Source organism: Puma concolor, chromosome B3, assembly GCF_028749965.1.
Source record: "Puma concolor isolate L17-30 chromosome B3, mPumCon1.1.hap2, whole genome shotgun sequence".
In the NCBI taxonomy this organism is placed as follows: domain Eukaryota; kingdom Metazoa; phylum Chordata; class Mammalia; order Carnivora; family Felidae; genus Puma; species Puma concolor.
The window spans coordinates 46,510,850-46,532,252 of record NC_141672.1 but is presented as its reverse complement, the minus strand read 5'-3'; the positions used below and the strand labels follow the sequence as shown (position 1 = coordinate 46,532,252).

General features: G+C 42.3%; 1 protein-coding gene across 3 annotated transcripts in view; it reads left to right on the top strand.

The window, feature by feature from the left end:
* SAMD4A (sterile alpha motif domain containing 4A) overlaps nucleotides 1-21,403 on the top strand; it is a 217,466-nt gene that overhangs the window by 71,042 nt on the left and 125,021 nt on the right. The gene's annotated exons all lie outside the window — the stretch shown is intronic.

Below are 21,403 nucleotides of genomic sequence, written 5' to 3'. Positions count from 1 at the left end.
AGAATATTATTCAGCCATAAAAAAGAAGGAAATCTTGCCATTTGTGACAACAACATGGAAGGACCTTGAGGGCATTAGGCTAAGTGAAATAAGTCAGACAGAGGAAGATAAATAATGTATGGTCTCAATTATGTGTAGAATCTAAAAACAAACCACAACCAAACTCATAGAAGAAGAGGTCAGATTTGTGGTTACTAGAGGCAGGGGGTGGCTATAGTATGTGAAATGTGTGAAGGTGGTCAAAAGGGACAAACAGTTATAAGATCAATAAATCTTATTGATTAATGGGAATGAAATGTACTGCATGGAGACTTAGTTAACAACCCTATATATTAGATATCATATATTATGTATTAGAAAGATACTAACGGAATGGATCTTAAAAGTTCTGAAAACAAGAGGGGCGCCTTGGTGGCTCAGTCGGTTAAGCATCTGACTCTTGATTTCGGTTCAGGTCATGATCTCATGGTTTGTGAGATCGAGTCCCAAGTCAGGCTCTGCACTGGCAGTGTGGAGCCTGCTTGGGATTCACTCTCTCTCCCTCTCTCTCTGACCCCTCCCCTGCTCATGCTGTCTCTGTCTCTCTCAAAATAAACTTAAAAAGAAATAAAAAAGAAATTCTCAGAACAAGAAAAAAATTTGTAACGACGTGTGGTGATGGATGTTAACTGAACTTATTGTGGTAATCATTCCACAGTATGTACAAACATGAAATCACTATGTTGTACACCTAAAACGAGTAAAATGTTATATGCCTGTGATATCTCAATTAAAAAAAAAAAAACTCCATCCGCTTCTCTGCTCACTTTCCTTCTGCTCCTCTTCAACAGATCTGATTTTGAAAAAGAACTATTAGGAAAGAGGAACAAGGAATACAGCCTTCGGAATTCTTTGCCCCAATTGTGAGAGTCACAGAGTAAGCTCATTGTTGGTCTAACTCCATGCAAATGAATGGACTGTGAACCTCCTTAACTCAGTTGTTGGTCCCAGTGAGTGCATGCCTCACACCCTTGATTGGTTGGTTTCAAAATTCAAAGCTGTTCTTTTGAGTTTGTCACCAAACCAGACCTCAGCAAATGCCTGCTCTTGTATGGATGCACCAGCCTCCATCTTGTATGGATGCACCAGCTAGGAAGTCCCCTGGGCCCAGAGGTTTACAGCATGAGCTCTCAGTAGGTTGTTGTTATTGTTTCCAGCAAGCATTTTTAATGCCTTCCAAATGCCTTGACAATGGATTTAGATAGTTTAATTTCCATTGAAGCCAGTAGGCAGGGGTTGGTATGCTCTTTGGAGTTTTGTGGTGTTAGGAGAAATATGTGTGGCAAAGTATTCCAGGTATGTTTAAATTGTCAGTTATTGCTTATTCTGTTGTGCCTTCAAAGAATGTTTTTGTTAAAGAGGACACAGGGAATTTGACTGACTTCTTTGCTAAAGAGAATAGTGGGAAAACTACCTTCTCGAGATATGAAAAGAAATTACTCACAAGTTGTTTTTTTTTTCTCTGCCCCACTTTTGGCTTAGAGAATAGAGGCCTCTCCACCAGTGGAAAGGAGAAAAGAGGGGACTTTAATGGAGGGGCAGGCCCCGGGCTTCACACTGGGCCGGAAAGGTGGACAAGCCCAGGAGGGACCTTTTAGAACAAATTCTCATTTGGCAGCTAGCTGGAGAAACCATCAAAGTCACTGGGTGATCAGGAGATTTGAGAACAAACCATGACTCCCAGCCACAATTCAGGGTATGCTAAACACAAAGTAGAGCTCTCATGTAAGAGACTTCACCATTCCGCAGTATGTTCACACACATTCATTAAATCCAAGCTACTCAGCTCTTACTGCTGGGGAGAATGGAGCTGGGAGGTGTGTCTTTTTCTTAAATTACAAACTTGGAGTAAATGCAGATCATTGCAAAGATGAGCATTTACAATCAAATTTTGGGGTGGGTACCATGTTTGTAATAGATTACAAAAATGGCCAGAGTTAGTGTGGAAGGTTCTAAATTGTGCCTGATTTATTAATTTAAATTTTTTATTAAAATATATTTTTTAAACGTTTATTCACTTTTGGAGAGACAGAGTGTGAGCCGGGGAGGGGCAGAGAGAGAGGGAGACACAGAATCCGAAGCAGGCTTCAGGCTCTGAGCTGTCAGCACAGAGCCCGACGCAGGGCTCGAACTCATGGACCGCGAGATCGTGACCTGAGCCCAAGTTGGATGCTTTACTAACAGGTGCCCCTATTAATTTAAATTTTAACTGATGTTGGCTAAGTTTTATTGAGCCCTTATTAGGTACCAGGCATTTGGCTGTGAACTTGACATAAATTATTTCATTTAAACTTCACGGTTCTATTAAGTTGATAGATACACTTTTTAATTGCAACATTACAGATGAGAAAAATAAGGCATAAAGAGGTTACCTGCAATTAGTCAGTCTCACAGTTATTAAGTGGAAGAGTCAAATTCAGGCAGAAAACTGCTGAGTTTCCTATCTTAAACCCTGCCCGTCCCGGTCCTCCGTGTGGACCTAGGTGCAGGGTTCAGTTACAGTGCTCGACTTCAGTTCTAGTGGAGTCATGTCTGTGTAACACTGTAGTACCTTCATGATTGTGATTCAGATCTTAGATTAACACATGAGTGGTGTGTAAAACATGTGACAGGAAACATGATATGATTACAAAAAGAAAAAAAAAAGCATAAACCAAGAAGCCCAAGAACTGAGGGTGAGTCTTGCCCCAGTATCAGTAAATTTGATGATGTGGGCAAACTTCAACTTCTCTGGGCCTCCGTTTTTTCATCTGCAGTTTGACTGAGTTGTCCCAGATGAGTGCCTGCTGTCATCTGGTGTGAGCACACCCCAGTGTAGGAAAAGGTAGCGGAAGCTGCTATCAGGTGACAGGTGATGAAGTGGATATCAAAGGTTAATGGTCCAGTAATATGGATTTATTACTTTTAAGTTTGCTCATTTTATTTCTACCTAGTGCAGTTAAAAGAATTACATAAAATATATACAAAAATAAGTTTGAATAGGGCTCAAGGATTTAAAGTGAAAAAGTGAAAGTCTTCTGTGTCTGCCTCACCCCCACCCACAATCCCACTGCCCATACATAACCACTGTTAAGTTTTCTCCTTTTAGAAACTGGCTATACATATACAACTATGCAGCACATCTGTGATAGGAATTTATGAAAGAATCTGCTAATTTCTTTAAACTCTCTTAATTGCAAAAACAATATGCGACTAAAGCCACTTGTAAAGGAAGCTTCAAACAAAACCCGTTTTTAAAAAAGCACAAGACTTTAAATTAATGCATATTAAATTTTATTCCCTCCCACTGAAAAATGAATAAGGCGCTGTGCTGGAGAACACATTTGAATTGTGAAAATATAACTGTCAACATTATGGAATCATCAAAGTATTAAAATAAGCTTCCATTTTGCCTTAGATCTTCTTAAAAAATGACAACAAAAGTCATTGAAGGCAATTCTTGCTTAAAAGTACTTTCATATGAAGAAAATTTGAGGTCAAGCGTATTTCTCCATTTCCCTCTAAATGAGTTTAGACTGTTAGGAAGTGTTATGTTTTGCAAAACCTCTGAAGAGGGCATCTTGTATCTTTTCTTTCTGTTTTTCATATAGTTGGTGGGATTTTCTTGTATAATTATGGGAGTCTTTTGTTTCCCAAAATGAATTTACAAATAAATATTAGGAGAAGTTGGTCGCAGTACTCCATTCTTTGTATTGTTGCTCTGCTTCTTGTTGTGGTCTGTAACCCTTATAAAACTGTATAATTTGGGGCCGTGTAATTTTGACTCCATTCTCCGTGAGAGACAAAATGTGTGGTGTCAGGGTTAGCTTCCTCATGTTGTGGACGTTTAGAGCCTTAGAGACATGGGAGTCTTCCCCTCCTGGGTTCTGCTTGGCATTATTAATGATTATTAATGATTGTTATTAATTATTCCATTTACTTTCACATGAGGGAATCATACCTTAGAGAGGGAGGCTGAACCCATATCATGTGTCAAAACAAATGACAGCCAGTTGAAGATATTTTCAATACTGTCTGTCCAGGAAAAAGCCTACTGGCTTCTCTGCCAGAGCTGCCCCCAGTAGAGCGCCCAGGTGCCGCCCAGGTGTGCTTCCCAGGTGCTGGCTCTAGAAAGACCCAGAGGGCTTCTTCTTCAAACACACATGACATGCGAGTGCCCCCCGGCCTAGAGTTTTTCTAATACAGTAGGTCCAGGGTGCGGCTCAAGAATTTGCAAGTTCCCAGGTGATGCTGCTACTGTTGGTCCAGGGTGCACACTTTGAGAACCACAGGCTCCGTACCTTCAAAAGCCATAGCAGAGAAGAATGGATGACAGGTTTGGCAGAATTAACATACTGGCTTTAGCTAGTAAGTACACACAGCCACCTCTGAATTTCAGCTACTGAAGGCAGGAAGAGCTATCTCAGGCTCCAAATGTGTGGAATATGTATTCTCGTTTGATTCGTTTACTGGCATGAACTTTTAAGCAATCAATACAAAATGATGTCCACATGTGCTTTGAATTATAAGCCTTTTTTCTCTCTATTATTGTTTTGTTTTTCAGATTTTCTAAAAGCCTAGTATGATTGGTTATAGCCTGCCCATTTAACCACTTTCCACATTTCACTTTTAAAATGAAATCATCCTTCTTGCATTTAACTAATGGAAAGTTGTTCAACTTGCCAAGCAAGGTTCCATGGTTCCTGAAATAAATTTTCCAAAGAACTGGAAACTCTAGGCAGCTTTTATACAAGAAGCAGAATAGAAATGTTCAAATTTATGTGACTTTGATACATATTTTCCACGATTTGATATTTAAGTAATATCCATCACTGTATCTGAAGACATTCATTTGACTCTGTAAGATGAGCAGTTTGCATTCGAGATTTGTTCTTCGTCTTGCTTTTAACCTCCTCAAGATTATTTAAATTTATTTTTGTTCACAACTAGCTAAAATAATTGATACTGTCAGCTGACACTAATGAGTGATGATCATATATCAACCATGGCTGAGAGATTTATGGGTCTGATCCCATTTAATTATCACAACAAATCAATGAGGAAGACAGTTACCATTTTCTCCACTTTACAGGTGCTTACACCGAGAATGAAGGGTTAAATAACTTTCCCAAGATCCCTGGCTAGTAAGTGGCAGGACAGGAGCTCAGAAGCAAGGTAATTCCAAGGCCCAGGTGCTTTCCCACTGTGCAGTCACCCTTATTAAAACATGCTTTTGGAAGAGCCGTCTGTGCTCAGCATCATTAAATATTGGCTTTGCCCGCAAGAACATTAAGCCTAAAATAGTCAACCTTATTTAGCAGATAGTGAAGGCATAAGAGCTAATCAAGCACTGAAAAAAATACAAATTGAATAGTAATATATAAATATTTCCTCTGCACAGGAAAGTTTTATGAAGGGAAAGCCATGTGTATGTGTATTAGGGACAAGAGCATGGAATGTATCCTTCCCTTAAAGTTAGGGTGGCTCTCAGGGAAGAATGTTTCAGGAGCTCCCTAATGCTGAAACATGATGTCTCGGTAAAACTAGGCTGAAAGGGCTTGTTGGTTATGGGATTTATTCTCCCAGAACAGTTTGTTTGGGAGTTGAGTAAATATTCCAGAGGGGATAGGTTCCAGCGCTGCCCAGTAGAACTTTCTGTGATGATGGAAATGAACAGCAGGGTTCCCACTAGCCACATGTGGCCAATGAGCACTTGATATGTGGCCAGTGCAGCTGAGGAACTGAATTTTTAGTTGTATTCAATTTTAGTTAATTGCAGTGTAAATAGCTATGTGTGGCTAGTGGCTATCATACTGCACAGTATAGGGACAGTCAAAGACAACAGAAGGATTAAGTAGTGGGAGGCAGGAATGGAGGCTGACATGGATGCACTTGAACTTGGGTGTAGAAAGAAACCCTTGCCAGCCCTCTGGATGGACACCTGTACAGCAATATGAGGAAGCTAAGAGACAAGTGGAGGCATAGGATTTCAGACCTGAGATGACCAGGACAGATGCAAGACTCCGAATAAAGGGAGGTAGAAGAAAGGGGGCAAAAGTGAGGCATCAGTGGTAGGGGATATGGCAGGATTTGGCACCTGGCTGATTGTGGGTGGAAGTACAGTGGAGGTTGGCAGCTGCTTCAAGGTTTCCAGCCTGGTGATAGGAAAACAGCTCCTTTTTGCAGTGTCTAATTTGTGTTGGCATAGGAACATCTAGCTTGAGATGCCTTATAGACAGAGAGTGGATCCTGAGGCTGGATCAGAGAAGCAGGTGTAGGTGGATAAATAGATTTAACATTTGCATAGAGATAATATTCAATCCATGCACAGATAATATTCAGAGTTATACAATTTAAAAAATGGCAGGAAAGTCAGTATGAGCGGAGTCGGATGAGCAAGGCAAAGTGTGGTTGGAAATGAAGTTGGAAAGGTAGACTTGTAGGTTACAGGACTACAGGAGCCAAAACTTTGGACTATATTCTAAGTATGACGGGAAGCCTTGGAAAGTTTGAGAAGGACAATGAGTTTCCCTGGACTTTGTAAATGACCACTCCAAATGGGGTACAGAGAAGGAGTGGAAGCCGGGAGCTCAGTTGGGGTACTCCAGTATTCCAGGTGAGGGATGCTGATGGCTTGGACCAGCATAGCAGTGGTGGATATGGAGACAAGTGGTTGGATTCCAGAGATATATTTTCAAAGCAGAGTCATCAGAATTTGTTGTTGGATGAGATGTGTGGTGTGAGAGAGAGAGAGAGGAATCAGGGATGATTCCAAGCTTTTGCCCTTAGCAAAAGTATTTGTCATTTGTGGTGATGGGAAACCCTGAAGAAGTACCGGGTTTGCAGACAAAATCAAAAATCCAGTTTGAGACGTATTGAGCTAGAGATGCCTATTAGACATCCTAGTGGGGTTTCAAGTGGGCTGTTGAACATGTGATTCTGCAGTTGTCTCATGATTTGATGAGTTATGGTTTGCTAATGTCTTTAGGGGGAAGGAAGGAGCCAGAAGAGAAAGAGAAGCTGAGTGATAAGAGTATTCAAGAGTGGGACGGAGGTTTTAGGAAATGGGAAGTTACAGGATCCTGTTTTGGAATGGAGGTGCTGACCCAGGGGAGGAGCATGCCATTCTGGTTATGGTGTTGTTGAAACCGAAAAGGTGTTTTTTGAAGAGCCTAGTGTAGTGTGAGGGTGATCGCTGGGAGAAAGGCCCACACTGGGAGGCTTTGGTATGTTCTCAAAGAAGGGAGAAGGTAGGGAAAGCAAGAGTGGAAGATGGAGAGCTCAAGGTTTAGGAGGGTTCCAACAGAGCACATGGGTAGAAGTCAAGCTACAGCATGACTTTGTTATGTATAAGTCAGTTTTTGCCTGCTCCTTGTGCATGGAAGCATTTTTAGGCTATTTAATCAAATTTTTATGCCTCAGGGTTGAATAACAGAGTGGGAAGTGTTGACTTAAATTGTTTTTTCAAGCAGGCATAAATGTCAGAATTTAGGAGAATTGTATGCTGAAAAAAGAGTAGTTTATTTTAGAAGAGGCAACTTTTTTGTAGTTTTTCTCATTTGCCTATAAGTATTTGTCACACATAATCATCTTGCCTGCTTTTATAAATGTAGGATTTCCATTTACATGGAAATGTGTACTTCACATTTTTTCCCATCAAAATGGCCAGTGTTGAAATATTCAGTATTCTAGTTTATTCTTGTTTCTAGTCTGTACAGGCTTTTAACCATTAGAATGTTTGCTATTAAAAAAAAAAAAAGCAGGATTTTCTCTTATAGTTACTGACTTATAATGCACCCACAGGGCAGTGGAAGGGTTATGGAGGACCCTTACTTAGGGAATGATTATTTCAGAGAGAACTCTTTTGTAGTTTGCTGATTCTCACCTGACAAAGTTGACGGAGAAGTGAATGCAAGTCAATTAAGTCCATCAGACTCACAACTTTTATCAGATAAAAGACTTGGGATAGAGGGTTTATATATTGTTTATAGATAAATCTTTACATCACGTACTGATTCACCAGTCCATCCTGTTCCTGAACCTGTAATTAATAGCTGCTTAAATAGATAAGATTAGAACTCCTTCCATGAGTCCCGATCTAGTGCTTCTTCCCTTGGAGCACTTGTTGGAATGGCCCCATTGTCAGAGGTCTTGGGGGCACTAATTGGCAGGGACTCGATCTTGTCCCCCTTTGTCTCCTTAGAGTAGCTCCTGCGACTGGATTACACTTACGTCTCGTGGGTTGGCAGTAGGGAAGAGGACTTCCTTCCGACACTCGTGCTCAGGCAGCTGTTTCTCTTTCTCCAAAAACACCCGTTTCCCCAGCCCCCAGCTGGTTCCTCCCTGCTAGAAGCCCAAATCCTCCAAATTCACTGCTCGACCAAGTTCACCCTGTGACAGTACAAGTTACTCCGTTGCCCTTTCCTCCTCCTAAGCTTTCCCGAACATAAGCTTTTATCCTCCCTGTCAAGAGCTTACTTTGCCATCTGGTTTCCCTTCCCCCATAAATAATCCATTTTTCCCCCACCAGACTCCCAGGACAGAGGCGTGCCCCGTATCATATGCTTGTACTGAGCATTCTTTCAGTGCTTTTCACTTGCTTGACCTTTTAGTTCTTTTCTTTCATCCCTATCAGGATCTCCAAACTGAGGTCATGGAAGGTCAGAGTTAAAAACGACATTGACTGAGTTGACTGAGCACTTTTCTACAGAAAACCGAGCACCGCGCTTTGTGGGTATTCGCAGAAATTTTGCCTAGTCTGCAGTGACCCTCGCCACACATTTGCTTCACTATTTTTGTTTCACGGTTTAGAGGCCCTGGTGATAGGAGGGAACTATAAATAAGAACAACCCTGAGAGTGATAGGATGAGCTCAGATGATCCTTAACTTTTTGGCCTTTCTCTTGGTTTAGAATTCCTCAAGGCCTATTATAGTGACTTATTTCACTTGACTCAGAATATCAGGGGTTTGGAACGCCCGAAGTCACTTACAGAAAGGACTCATGGTTAGGCTGTTTGTCCACTTGCTGTTTATTGAAATATCTTTTATTATGATGCTCAAAGTAAAGAGAGGGTGAAGTGGCCACTAACTTAATGATATTTTACAAACACGTAATTGCACTTAGGGAGTTCAACATTACGTGAGTCGTAACACGAAGTGACTAAGTTCTCCACTTCTCTTTTGCTTGACAAGTTCAGCTGTCATTCAGCAGATTTTCTCCATGGGAAGTAACTTTGTTCTTTCTAAGGATGAATGAGTACCTTGATACTAATGGTTGGTGTGTTGGAACTTAAACATATTAAAGAGTTAATTCTTTAAAAAAACTTATTGGTAGACATGCACTACCCACAAAGAGATTTTGAAAATAATCTCTTCTGAATGGTGACTATGATATGTAGTCATGCAGATATCTTATTCTGAGAGTTCCACGGTATAAATATCGAATCAATCTCCTTTAGTAAGAAATACTCTGTGCATGTCTCTGTGTGTACGTATATATTTTGCAGTGGTAATATTTTCATCATCGAGTAAGCCTGCGTCATCTTTCTTTGACCCCTGACGGCATCCGGAGTGTGGAAGGGCCACTGATATTTCCTCATAAACAGAGTCGTAGGCTGTGGCTTTTACACAGACATCCGAGGAAATGCCATTGCCACCGCAGCCCTTGCTTGCCCACCGTAGTAATTGCAGTCACCATCCAGAACATTATTCCTTGTGGCTAATTCATCATGCTCCTCTTTGCTTCCCTTCCCCTTGTGAGGGCTTGGAAGATAAATTACACTCAAGAGTTAGAGTTTATCCACAAGGTCACACCACAGGTTGAAGAAAGAAAACCAGAAATTTGCACAGCTACCCTTTATCTTAATTTCTGGCCCGTGCTAAACCTCTTAGGATCTATATCCACATCATATGATGGCCTGGAACTCTCCGTGTTTCAGTCGACCAGAGAGAACGGTGGCAGTTTCATTTCCATTTGCATGTTTCCTGGCCATATAGTAGAAACCATAAAAGAATGAAATGGTCAGATCCCTAACCTTTCCATTTCTTTGCTTTATAAATGAATAACAGTGATCTAAAAGTGAAAGAATGTAGCTAACCAGTGTCATTTGGGATCTTCTAAAGTAGTACGGAAACTCTGCATTCTTCAGACCAACTTGTGGCACGCCAGCACATTCCTCTCCGATGAGGTGGAGGGATACTGGTGGCGGGGCTGGGGTTTGGAGGGCTGGAGCGGGGAGCTGCTGTTTAAAAATACATTTAATTATATTCCTTCTCTGCAGTAATATTGATACCATTTTTAGCCCATTACAAATACTGTGATTTTCATTTAAGTCATGTCCATTATCTTATTGACCTAGTTTTTATTTTGTAATCAAAATGTTCTATTTCTGGATAGGTTAGCCCAGAATCCTTTTTTTTTTTTTTTCTTTTTTAAAGGTTATGGACCTTTTGTGGAGTTTTGTTTGGTTTTGTTTTGTTTTTCTGTCATATCTGCATACAGATGGGCTGCCTCTGTGTTTGCTGTATTAGGGAAAATGGTATGGTATTGCTCTCTAGAAGAGTGAGGCTTTTCTCTATTTAATTTGGCAGGATGCCATGGGACCTTACCTCTGGTGACATTTTTGGGAAGCAGATGGTGAAGGAGCTATGAAATTCTATTACTATCCAAAATGAGAGGTAGGGGTGCCTGGGTAGCTCCATCGGTTAAATGTCTGACTCTTGGTTTTGGTTCAGGTCAGGATCTCACAGTTTGTGGGATCGAGTCCACGTTGGGCTTTATGCTGACAGTGTGGCTCCTGCTTGGGATTCTCTCTCCCTCTCTCCCTGCCCCTCCCCTGCTTGGCTCTCGCTCTCATTCTCTCTCTCTGTCTCTCAAAATAAATAAATAAACTTAAAAAAAATGACAGGTAGAGGTCTGACTCTTTCTTCCCCTTCTTTCTCTGCTCTTTGGCACTTTCCCTCTTTTCTCTACTCAGAGGATTGCACTTCTATTAGACCTTGCCTTTTCTCTGTTTCTTCCCCTCCTGTTTTCTTCCTGCTCTTTTCCTTACCTTCTCTTGCCTGCACTGTAGGCCCACTTCTTCATTTCCTTGCTCTGGCTGGAAGCTCACTCTGGGGAGACCCCCCCCTAGAGATGCCCGTGGGGTCTGTTCTACCAGCTCATCTTTCATCAGTGTCTAATCAGGACCTTGAGACCCGTGAGGAGCACTCCATGTTTCCTTTCGGTATTATTTCTCAGTGTCCTTCTTGACATGAAGGTACCTTGCTCTCTCCTCCAGACAATGACTAGAACTAGAGAATGTTAGGATTTAGAGCAACCAGACATGTTATTTTGCAAGTGAGGAAGGAATAAGGCCAGAGAATGATTTCTCCTAAGATTCAAGGGGAATTTAATGGCACAGTCAAGTCAGCGACCCCATCTCCTGCTTTGCGGGTTCTCCTACTTTCTTAGCCAGAAAGGCATATAGATGTGGTGCCTTCTTCCTTTTAGCACTCGTTTCTCTCCATCACCATCAGCCTTCTCAAATATTTTCTGTGTAAATGTATTTTAGAGGAACTGAGTCTTTAACGTGACACTTTTCTTGTCAAAAGAAGACACAAAAGATGCAGTGCAGTAACAGGAGTCTCTCACTGAGTTGTTAGGGATTTTCTCAGGAATGGTATTTTGCTCCAGGTCATTTCTGTTGATGTATTCATTCCTAAGAACCGGTAGATGACTATGACATATAATATTTGAGCTTGAACTCCTTCCTGCCTAACTGGAGTCTCTCTGTTAATCAGGAAACCACATTTAAAGCTGTGTCCTGAACTCTGCCCAGCATGTCAACTTGGCCAGGAAGGATAGGGAATTCCTACTGGTAGCAGCCACTGGGGACCAAGGGAGTAACTAGAGGTCAGATAGGGGCTTAGCAAGGAAGCCACTGGCAGCACAGGGTACATTTCAGCCACTGGGATTGTCTCTTGTTTTCTGAATTCCCCCTGTGGTTGAGGTTGGACAAAATCCAGGCTATCAGTCCCCTGGGCCAGTGACCCTACGCTTTGGAATTTTATGATCTAACAATGTTTTTAATTGAGGAGGCTCAACATAGGGTTGTTAGCTTCTAGCCTGAGAAGTAAGGATGTTAAAAAAAAAAAAGCAATAGCAAAATTGCCATGTAATGTTATAGTCCTTTCCTGAAAGAAAAGATATTTTAATACCAGAAGTAGGAAGAATATAATCTCAGAATAAGGGACCGTCCTCTATACCATACCCATATAGCTTCCAGGAAAACTCCTATTGTATTGTCCAGATTTTTCTTATTTAGCCACAGGCCAGCATAAGTTTTGTCCCAGAAGCAGTGTTGGTGTGTGATATGTGGACTCCACAGCCTTCCTTCTGGGGCTGGTAAGCCCCTGCCGCTGTCTCCAGGGAGAATATAGAAGGATGCGTGAAGAACATGGCACAGAGAACAACCCATCAGTGTCTGACACAAACATAGTAAGTGCTCAGTAAATGAGCACTTTTATTCTCTCTTAGAGAAGTGAATTACACTAGATGACTATTTCAGGTTGGATTTCAAGGGACACCGCTCTTGTTTGGCTCGCTTTCATTGTGGACTAGGTTCTGATCTTCTGCTTTGTAGATCTTTAGTGTGATTTCATCAGTTGCCTCATGGAAGGTTGGGAAAGACTTGCACTTCCTAAGTTCACAGGAGGCTAATCCATAAACAGAAATGCCAGTTCATTATTTTGCAGATAGACAATATACTTTTTCAGGGACCGCATCAATAGATGGGTCTGCCCAAGTCCCATGGCCTCCCCCCAGTGGGGGAGGGGAGGGGTGAGTGCTGGGGTGGAGGCAATCACGGCATACACTGTCCTTGTTTATTCACTGAATTTATTCCAGCAAGCTGATTCAGGTAGAACCCATTTTATTTCACTGGCATTGTTTTCTCTCTTTCCTTTGGACATTCCTTTTCATTGAGAGACAGTAAAGCATAATGGTTAAGAGCAGAAGTTCTGGAGCCAAAATGGCCACGTGAGAATCCACACACCTACCAGGTGTGTGACCTTAGGCAATTCATTTGACCTCTTTGTGCTTTAATGTTGTCTTCTGTAAAATGAAGGTAATAATAGTTGAATTTGCCACATAGGTTTGTTTTGATAAGGAAAGGAGTTGATACATGTAATGTGCTTCGAGTGTTTGGCAAATAATAAATGATCAGCAAATATTTATTATTTTTATATTGTTGAGGAAGCTAGTTTTATGGTGGGACATGGAAAAATGAATAAAAATTAGATTGCAAGATTTTAGATTCTAAAGGGTTAGACTTTTTTTTGTTTGAGAGAGAGAGAAAGAGAGAGAGGGTGCAAGTGAGTGAGGGGCAGAGAGAGAGAGAGAGAGAATCCCACAAGGGGCAGAGAGGGAGAGAGAAAGAGAGAAGTGGGGCTCACCCAAAGTGTGGGACTCATGGTTTTTTTTACTGGAAGCAGGGCTCAAGCTCACCCGATGTGGGACTTGAACTCACAAACCGTGAGGTCTTGAAGTCCAATGCTTAATGACTGAGCCACCCAGGTGCCCTTAAAGAGTTAGATTCTTACCCTTAACTTCCCTTCCTATAGAATTCAGCTCTCCAATAATCTTTAGTTTCTGTGTTTTTTTTAAGTAATTAAAATTTTCTTTCATTTTTAAAGTTTTATTTTATTTATTTTGAGAGAGAAAGGGAGGGAGGGCCAGAGAGAGAGGAAGAGAGAGAATCCCAAGCAGGTGCCACACTGTCAGCACAGAGCCTGATGCAGGGCTTGATCTCATGAATCACGAGATGATCACCTGATCCAAAATCAAGAGTCAGTCGTTTAACTGACTGAGCTACCCAGGCGCCTCTTTAGTTTCTGTTTTTACCCTTCATCAATTCAGTAGATTTCCATGTCACATCACTGTGTCTAGATGGTTTTTCATTGATGACATTTTTGGTTGGCTATTCTCTGTTGACATATGGAGAGATACTTTGAAGCTGTCAACGGCTTTTCTCCCCAGGATACTTGTTTGGAGAAGCTTCTGTTCTTGGTGTGGTGGACCCCTCTCAGGGTGTCTTCCCTAGGTCATCCCTTCCTGGCCTTTCCCCCCTTGAGTTTGGACTTGCCTTATTTGGCAAGGGAGAGGACCTCCCTAACTCAGCATGAACCTCTCTGCTGAGATACAGAGAGGTGCTGAAATACTTGCACAGATATCTTCTAAAATAAGTAGCAAGAATTATAGTAAAGCTGATTCTAGGACTACCTTTTTATGTGCTTTTTCCTGTTTGCCAAGCCCACAGGGCAAGGTGACAGATAACCTGATTTTTTTTTTTTTTTTTTTTTTTTTACCATTTCTCCATTCCCTGGAGAAACTTAACATCTATTTTCCAGTGGAAGTCAATGCCACATTGACTGGTACTCAGGATGCCTTTTATAGGAATGTGTGCATTCTGTTTAATCTATACATGTGTCTAATCATACCTGTAGTATGATCATTTTTCAGTTTCTTCACAAACTCACAGTGATACATTATAGTTAATAATGGCCATTAAAATATTTTACTGTAAAATATTCCAGATACATTGGCCACTGAAACAGACTGGTCCACCCACCATCTATCTGTGGTGTAATAAGAAACTGAAACTGATAATTAGCTAAAATTTTGCCTCCATAAGTAACACTACCATGCCGTTCTTGTAGAAAGAAGTTTCCCCACTGCTCTGTTACATTCCCATCCCTTAAAGTGCAGGTTTTCTCCCGATTCCTTTCTTGCTTTCCAAGGCAGCTAGAACTAACTATGTGTGATGGGCTGTTTGTCTTGCTTGTTCGCTGCCAGTCAAGGTCGGAGAGATGCTAGGTTTATGGAGGGGAAGAGCAGAGGTCGGCTGGAAGTGCTATTTCTAGCTTTGTAGTCAAGGGTTTTTTTTGCTGAGAGCATTGCAGCCTTACTGTCAAAGTTGTGCTGGGTTCTCTGCTAAGGCGTAGACACCTGTCTGTCCTCTGCAGTGGTACAGTCACATCAGATGACCACCAGCTCCTTCCTATGGGCCAGCTGCACCAGTAGGACAGTCAGCCTTGCAGAGTAAGTGACAGTTTCAGGAAGCTTCCTGTGAGGACTGTTGAAATGAGCCAGTGCAGAGCCAACCTCCTTTCCATCTATCTCTTGGAAGTGAGAATGTCCTCTTTGGGTTCTACTTTGCAATTCTGTACATCTGGGTAGTCTAAAGATTGCATGGTGGGGAGATCCTACTCATCCCAGGAGCTGAGGACCTACAGAGTGAAGATGCCTTTAACAGGTCAGTTCAGTGTTAGGAACCTAAAGTTCCAGGACCTTGAGGTCCAGGTTCCAGGACCTTGAGGTCAAGAATATTCTTTAATTGAATCACATGATTCGATGTGAGAGGAGCTTGAAGGAAGGAGCTTGAATAATTGTGTAATTATTTAGCTCTCCAATTAATCATAAATGTTTACCTAGGGACACAGAACTCCCAGACCTCCTCACGGAGGCTCAGTAAGCCCCTTGTGATCCAGATTCTCCGGCAAGGCCTCAGCCTGAAGGAGATTCAGCCTCCTTCTTTGGGCAAGTGACTGCCAAGTCCCGTCTCCAGGTAGCCTTCATCCTGACAGCCCTGAAAGCTTGTTTGACATTCTGCTCTGGGTAGGTAGCCATCTGGCCCTACTGCAGTCAACCTACCCACCAACAAGAGTCTCTTCCATCCAGCCATTGCCTACAGCCTGACCTCTCTGTGCCATTTGTGGCTCTACCCTCTTCCCATTGCAATGTCCTTACTTTTCACTTTTGTTTCCACTCTCACATCTTCGAAGATTACATTCATTAGAAGAGAAGTCAGACTGAGGAATTAGGAGTATGCCCTGGGTGGGTACATTTTATGTGCTGTGGAGGAGGTAGAGGATGAGCAGAATAGGGGCCAGGCTGGTGCTTAGAAAAAGATGACACTGGGCAAGCCACCTGGCTTCTTTGAGGCCTGATTCATGCACCTGTAAATAGTGGATGCCTCACTCACGGGGTGCTTGTGAGGACCTGATGTCACAAGTGACGAATCAGACAAGGAGATAAATGAACCTGAGGAACCAAGCATCCAATTTATCTTTGCTTCTCTGGGTTATAAACAGGAGATGTTTAGGATTGCAGGTCCACATTTCTGTGTCTGTTTTGGGGTCCCTTACGTGACCAAGAACATGGAGAATGCTAACAGTTGTTCAGCACACTGGAGTCACCCAGGTACCTGGGCTGTGCTCAGCTGCTCGAGGGTTGAGGGGATCAGTATCTCCATAGGCCTGTGATGCTTTTGAGATGTGTCATAGTTAGGAACTCAGTTTCACAATTCATGAGAGACCTGCCAACTTCCCTGGTGGTACCCATTCTTATCAGGATCCATTCTTATCATTCTTAATCACACAAAAGTTGGTGTGTATGGGGGGATTTTTTTGGTGGTGATGTCTGGTTGTTTTATGAGCCTTCCTTTATCTGGACTGTGAATAATCAACTGATGAATCCTTATCCCTGTTCTCATTCTTCAGCAAACATTTCCAGGGGATGCTCTACTTGGTGCTTTAGGGTAAGAAAGATGGATAGAGCACCTGAAAACGAACACACACACACACACACACACACACACACACACACAGTCACAGAACCCAACTCTCAGAGTACCGGCTGCCTCTGGACTCTGGAAAGTTCCTTTGGAAACTTACCTGTGCTGCATCTCCACCTGGAACTATGCTTGAGACGGCCTCAGCTCCCTGTATAACAACACCCTGGGACAGAGTTGAGGTGGCCTAGTGTCATCACTGGGGGGTGTGCCTGGGGCTGGGAAGAGGAAGTGGGGAAGTGAGCCAGGCCTGCTCTAGAAGTCCCTTGTCAGTCTGCCTCCCCCGGTCCCAGGGTCTTAGCTAATCTCATTTTCCAGGCTTCACCGCTATCTAAGCTCTTCTTTGCACGGTGCTGTGTTGTTCTCGAATTACCTTACTTCCTTTTGTCGTCATAGGAACATGGGATGTAGATATTATTTTTATTTTCTCCATAATTAATGGAGGGAACCAAGAGTCCTCTGAGAAACTGGTTAACTTGTTCTGGAAAGCGATAGGCTGGGGACATAAGGCCAGGCCATTGTCACACCGTCATCCACATCTCTCTAGGGACATTCACCCCTGCACGAGTTTTGCCACAGGTGTCTTCTGTTTGCAAAGAACAGGAGAAAGTTCCTTCTACTGCTGAGGAGTGTTCCTTGGGGGTTTGTGGGAGCAGGAGCCCAGGGGGCTGTAAGTCTCCAGGACTGGAGCAGCACTGTCCAGGAGGACTGCAGCTCAGCAAAGTGAGGAGACACCTTGATCCGCTGGTGGTGGATGTGCCAGTCATCACGACTCACTCTCCAGTTAGGCTTAGACTTTCAGTGTGCTCTGGATGGAATGACTGGATATAACATCAACTTAAGAGTTTTAAAAAAATGTAGAATCTCGTGATGTCTTTTTTTCTATTCTTTTAATGTTTATTTATTTTTGAGAGAGAAAGCACCGTGGGGGAGGGGCAGAGAAAGAGAGAGAGAGACAGAATCCAAAGCAGGCTCCAGGCTCCAAGCTGTCCGTGCAGAGCCCGATACAGGACTCGAACTCATGAACTGTGATATGATGACCTGAATTGAAGTCGGATGCTTAACCAACTGAGCCACTCAGGCACCCTTCATGATGTCTTTTAGTAGCACCCCTCTTGAACCACATTTATAAAGTAAGCCATTTTATAAAGTGAGATTCTTGCAGTTTTTCACCTGTGACTTTGAACGGCTTATATCAAACTTGAAATCCAAGCATACATGTCCAATCCTTTTCACCACAGAGTTGTTTGCCTATTAAAATATGCGTTTGTGTGGGCAGACATTGAAAGCCCAGGTAAGCCAACTAATGACACAATATTTATATCTCTTTTTAGTCCTCTGAAGGGGTCTTTTCCCTCCTGGACTTGATCGGCAAGCTCATGTCTCATGAGTGGTAGGAACATGAAAAAAACAGGAGGTACAGCCAACTTTGAGTCAAACACCAGGATTCTAGACTTCAGGCTAATCACTTTTTTCTTTTTTTATGTATAAAATTTTTTTAAGTTTATTTATTTATTCTGAGAGTGAAAGCCTGAGTGGGGGAGGGGCAGAGAGAGAAGGAGAGAGAGAGAGAGAGAGAGAGAGGGAGAGAGAGAGAATCCCAAGCAGGCTCCACACTGTCAGCATGACACCTGACGTGGGGCTCGAACTCATGAACCATGAGATCATGCCCTGAGCCCAAGTCAGACGCTTAGCTGATTGAGCTACCCAAGAGCCCCTCACTTTTTTCTGAGCCTCAGTTTCCTCATCTATCAAGCAAGGTTGTAATAATGATACCACACAAGGGTAGCATTTGGAAGTGCTTTATAGATAGAGACATGTGATTCAAATCTTATCTTTCAGTCTATATGCATTTTTATACCAAGGACAAGGATCTACATTTACTTGCCTTATGAGATTAAAACAATATAGAATAAAAATTTTACATACCTCTACTTCAGATACGCAATGTACAGTCTATAGATTTCTTTGTTGTCATTTTATTACTGCAAAGTTCAAAGCCCCGCCCTTGGTGTCTATCATACTCCCAAGTCTGTAACTGGTTAGTCAGGTGGTTAGGACACAGCACCGATTAGCACATAAGAGCAGACCACTGAGGTAGACCGTTGGGGAATCTAGCCCAGTGTTTTCTATTCTGTGAAGATTGCTTCCATTCCAATCAAGGCCAGCATTTGGATCATCTATCTCTTCATTAACCTCAGTCCTGTGGTTAGTGAATCTGTCGTGGATTCATTCCCTATGCATGCAAGTTAGCTTCATACTATTCCATGGCCAAGGGTCGCACCCAGAGCCTCTGCCAGCTGTTTCCACATGTCTGCTATTGGTTGGGAAAAGGTTGGCGGGAGAGTATGTGTGATGCATGCAACTCTGTCCTCACTAATGGAAAAATATGTTCAGATGGTCTGAGGCATCTCTGTTTTGTCTGAGGACAATCCCTTACATGGACAACTGTGTACTAGGTGCCTAATGCTATTTATCCTCTCAGGGAGCAGAATTACCAGGAGTGCAGGCTAGCTAACAAGAATAGATGATTGAATGCAGTGCTTTATTCACTGTCGGGGGAAAGTAATAGGCATTGAGATCAGTGGCTGCCATTCTTACAAAGAAAAGCAAGAGCAAGGGACTGGGGCCCTGAAAAGATGGTCAATTAGGAGCGACTCTCAGGCACAAGGACATTCAGGGGCTTTTCTTCACCCACACGTGGCAGTTCTCACCCTGGGGTTCTTTTAAGTATGCCTGTGACCAGTGTTTTCATCACTAAGATGTAGATGGAGAAAGCAAGCACAGTTAAGTTAGGTGATCTATTTTGCCCAGCAAGATCATGGCAGATTGAAGGACGCCTGTGGATCCTTTGCTCCATTTAGTCAGAGACTTGACAGGATTGGAGGTGGAGGTGGATGGGTGGAGATCCGTAGTAGCTGAGATTGAGGCTTGCTCTTTCTCGTGTTCTCACCAAAAGGGTGTGTGGTTATTGAGCATATTGATGGAGACCCCTACTGGCTGGGACATTTATTGGCGTCCCACACAGTCCCCAGGGAGAGTCTTTGAGGCTACTCTTCAGCTCCCTCTGCACAGGCTGTGGAGCTGCTGATGGACTCCTGGGTCTCCACACCCCATGCCACCCCCAGGAGGTCTTGACACCAAAAGGGATGCCCTGGGAAGGGCTGCCAGAATTTCCTGTGCTGCTGGGGCAGGAATCCAAAGGTCACAGACTCTGCAAAAGCACCGCCTTTGTTGCTCAGTGGAAGGCCCAGACCACAGGGGTCCGAGTTAATTGGCCACACTGGGGAAACAACTCTATTGAAGTTGGACATAGCAGGATGAAGGAGAAGTGACTGAACTGATTAGGAATGGGCTAAACTGAAGCGCTAAGCTGTCCCAAATCCTTCGTGGAAGGAAGCAGGATGTAAATAATAAATCATAAATAAATAAAATGCAAGAGCTAAATAAAGGCCCTTTAAATATGCCACCCCTCACAGCTGCTAGTGTTGCAAAGTGGCCGCAGAGTGGAATTGGCCAGTAAGGATGATTGTGGGCTCTCACTCCTTGTCCCGGGGGCTGGATTCAGCTTCAGATACTTTTCATCCAAAACCTGTTTATCCAAACCCTATATAGCAGTGATGATGAGTAAAATGATAGACTGGGGTCCAAAGTAATGAATCAAGGCAACTAAGCCAATTTTTCAGTCTAGCTGGAATTTTAGGGATTAAAGATTTTCATCAAATTATCTTCAGATACAGTGTGAACCTCCATATCTCATGAAGCACCATCAGATAAGTACGCACACTCACACCATAGATATGTATATATACTCTTATAGACATATACACACACATATGCATATAACTGAAAGGCAGAATATATACTATATATAATATAGAAGTATATATATACTTTAAAATATATAAAAATATATAAAATATGTACTTTATATGTAATATATTTTACATATATTTATACTTTATATATAAATATATATTTAAATACATATACTTTACATATAAATATAAAATAATAAAAATATTTGTATATGTTATGTATGAATATAATAAAAATATAAACTATATTTACATATATATGTTTTAAAGTATAGGTGCTTATATAATACATACTTATATATACTTCTATAATATATATTCCGCCTTTCAGTTTTTCTCTGTTTGGTCAAAAGCACCACTACTTTTTCTTTCTGTTCTGTTTACAGCAGTGTTACTGCATCTTATGAGGGAGTTTATCCAATAGTCTATAAGATAAAAATTGAGCAGACAAAATTACCCTTGAGCGCCTTAGAAAGGCATCAGGTTAGAGACTAACCTACAGTTCCTCCCTAGGGCCAACCTGATTGGTTTCTTCCCCTCCCGCATGAGAATAGATCATTAGCTGTTTCTTTGGTTGAGCCTCAACTGAGATTCAGAGAAGCTCCCTGGGTCCATCCCAGTCAAGCATGTACCCTCCTCCCCTGGCAAGCGTGTGCCCTCCTCCCCCAGCAAGCGTAGCAGATGCCTGGGTGCCCTGTGAGGCAGCTGCTATCCATGGACCCTCCCACTTCCCCGATCAGTGCAGTCAGAAGCCAACTGCAAGCTGTTTGTTCCCAAACCTGTTTACACCAGTTGTACTTTTTCCATTTAAGACATGTAACTAAATATTATGTAAACACATGATATATGAGCGTGAAAAGGAGAGGTGTTCCTATGAAGCTACACCGTTGTCTTGGAAAGACTTGTCAGTGATGAACAGAAATTGTGGACGACTTAAGTATAAACAAGATAACACTA